The sequence below is a fragment of the Hyposmocoma kahamanoa genome, unplaced genomic scaffold, assembly GCF_003589595.1.
Source record: "Hyposmocoma kahamanoa isolate Upper Pololo Valley unplaced genomic scaffold, ASM358959v1 224, whole genome shotgun sequence".
Classification (NCBI taxonomy): Eukaryota; Metazoa; Arthropoda; class Insecta; order Lepidoptera; family Cosmopterigidae; genus Hyposmocoma; species Hyposmocoma kahamanoa.
This window is the reverse complement of record NW_020653743.1, coordinates 1157910-1161411: the sequence shown is the minus strand read 5'-3', so window position 1 is coordinate 1161411 and position 3502 is coordinate 1157910.

Here is a 3502-nt window from a genome sequence, read left to right as displayed (position 1 = left end):
ACACTCTATCCTTTGTTACTAGCTCTTTGCGTATATGAGCAGGTACTTCAATTACATAATTGCAGGACTCGGCGTTTCTCTTTCCTGACTTGTGTTAAAAATGTCTTGAGTGACATACCTTGCAGCTTATCGGCTAAGTTTTGCTGGATATACAATTGAAGACTTCGGCTTCTTGCATAGACGTAGGCACTCCAATGATGACAATTCTGGGCTTGCGCTTATGTGGCTCATCAACAGTAAGGCCGGAATCAATTGGGCCGCGTGCTTCAGCTTCTCGAGATCATTTTTGGTGTCGGTGCTGATGATAACACCACCGTTCTTTGTCTTGCGCAAGTCTCCCACGTGCAGCTTCATTTCTTCAGGTCGGATGATTTTTTGGACAAGGGGTTTCGTCTCCTCACTCGATTTCAATTTGTCAGTAGGATAAATTGCTACAGAGTTTATGTTATTAGGCTGAATAAAATTATTTGCGATTTTTTTAACCATATCTGCGAAAAACACTGCATTCGAGACAGGTTTTGACGATTCTTGAATACTCTGCTTGAGGTCTTGAAGCTGCTGCGAGAGGCCCTGATTATCTTTAAGGGCTTTAAGAGATGTATGGGCTACAATGGCTTTTTGTTTAGGGGACTGGTGGAGCCATATGAGACGTTCCATGAGCAACTTTTCGGCACAAATTGCTAATTCTAAGTTTTTGGTCTGAATTCAGCTTTCCTTCGGTAGAAATAGCGCATACTTCGGTTAAACACTGTTCTATTGTTATCATCCAGTTTTGGATCTCAGGCGTGGGCACAACATCAGGAGGATCCTCGTTCTGCAGGAACACTGCGGGCGCGGGCGTTGGCGGCGGGCTTGCGACGTGTTAGTATACTCCGATTAAAGGGACTGTCTTCCATTTTTGTATTAATGTTGAATAAATGCAATAAACATTATTAGGTCTAATAGAGTAAATTACACAACAACAACTAGTGACACCGATACTTTGCTTCCGCATAAAGTAGAGCTAGGTCACAATTTTGCAAGTAATTACTTATATTATTCTGTTAACTTATAGACACGACCGATCACATCGCGAGACTCCGTAATGTGAATTATAATACAGTTAAGATATGAAAATTACTATTTTATGTTGTAACGAATTTATTAATGGAACAAATAAAAACTATTATGCTCAGGCCACACGGCCGCGGAAGCGTTCCGGGTGCGGGAATTTTTGTAATATACGAGTTTATATGAACCAAAACCAAAAGACTAAATAAAGTTGTAAAAAAATATAAAAATCAAAATGTTTGATTACTCTTGATTCGCTTTAACCGCAACTTTCATCAATAGAATCCACTCCTTTCCGAATTTGTTTCAGATTTTAATACGGAGTTCTTATAGAAGTTCACAAACAGAAACTTTCAAAGGCTAACAACTCATAAGTACCTAGATCGTTTGCCTTCTACTTTAAATAAAAATTAAAATACTTTCATACAGCTTTCTCATAATTATTACATTCTGTAATATTTTTCATAGACCTTAATTTATTGCTCGTAAGTGTATAATACATCGACTTGGATAATAGTTGGAGGGGCTAGGACTTACCTCGTGGAGGCACCTGCACATCCAGCTATTGAGTATAACTAATGTCCAAGGTTTTCTTACATATTTTTACAGTTTCTTTATTGCGTAGATAAGTTTAAGAGGATATTGATGTTGTTTAATGAGTTTTTGCACACCGTGCACTTCAAGTTTTTGAACTCGGACAACTGTTTTTGAGGTAGCGGGGAGAGGGTGAGAGGGAGGATAGTGTTGCCAGAATATAATGTTACATGCGTTCAAGTTGCCTTTTGTGTGCGACGAGAAAAATACTTAAAATAAATATTAGTAATTAATAAATGTAACAAATAAATATAAAGGAAACTGAAAATTATACATAACAGCGCAGCCAACTTCGGGGGGCCTAGAGGTTTCCTCTACATTGTAATCTTAAACAGTACTTAATACTAGAGCGGTTACTATAATTATTTTTAATGCGAGAGTTTTTTAATTATTGAGAAGGTAATGGACAGAGCCTTGTTAATGGACGTATATAAGTCCCAGTAGAAGTTTTAATTTTAGCAACACGAGTTATACCATCCTTGCCGGGAAAAACCTCTTTGACTACAGCAAGATACCGAAACATAGAATGAAGATTATCATCTTTTAATATTACAAAGGTCCCTACACTCACAGGTTTGGTGGGTGTATTCCACTTGTTACGTTGTTGAAGCGAAGTAAGTTACTCCATACTCCAACGTTTGCAATTACTTTGAACTATCCTGTTTAAGAGCTGATAGCGGTTGAGTCTATTGTCAGAGAGTGTAGAATCAATATATTCTGCGGGTCAAAATTTTGACGGAGTTACAGTTAAGAAATGACTTGGCGTTAGAGCGGACAGATCTGAAGGATCGGACGAGAGAACACAAAGTGGGCGGCTATTCAACAAGCTTCCATTTTGATTTAAATTTGTATTAAATTTCTCGTATGTAAGAATTTGACTTCCGATAGCTTTATATAAATGTGTCTTTACAGATTTGACAACAGTCTCACACAAACCATTGAAATGCGGACCGTGAGGTGGGCTATGCTTACATTGAATTTTTTGTTGAATGAGATGATGAATAATATAATTCTGAAAAACAGTGGACTGTATAAGAGAGTAATTTCATTTAATTTGCGTTTGGCGCCAATGAAGTTGGTGCCTCCATCGCTATACAAAATTGAAACTGGACCTCTGCGTGAAATGAAGCGTTTGAATACGGCAAGGAACAAATCTGTACTTAGATCCGAAACTAATTTGTTGTAAGACAAACGAATAGGAAAATATATGCTTTATGACTTTTAACTCCACGACGGCGAATACGTGTGATATAAAAGGGTCCAGCGTAATCAACAGCGGTGTGTACGAAAGCTTTAACTTGAGATAATCTTATTGAGGGAATGTCACCCGCTGGTGCTTAAATTTCTAGCGGGAAGGATCCAATATTTCTGACGAATTAAAGCAAGTAATAAAGCGGGACCTGTGTGTAAGTTGGATACGTGATAATGATCAACCAAGAGCGAAACTAAGCGACTTTTGCTGGCAGCAACATTGGATGCTTCCGGTTGAAATCTAAATGAGAATGAGTGAGTCTACCACCTACTCTTAATACTTTTCTATCGTCGAGAAAAGGATTGAGTTTGAAAATTACTTTATTTGGACAAAGTTTATTATTTTTAATAGCGTGAATTTCCTGAGAAAATGCGTTACTTTGTAAAAAGCGTATTGCGTAATGTTCTGCCTGATCTAAATCAGTTACAGTGATAGGACCACGGGAGTTAAGTACCTTTGTAAAACGAAGTACATAGACAAGAGAGCGTAAAAATTTGATCCACGACGAACAACGTTCAGCGAGATTGTGAATAGCGTGAGTGTTTGCGTTTGAAATTGGTGTAAGTAGCGATGTAGGAGTACCATCAAAACCTGTGAGTTGAAGCG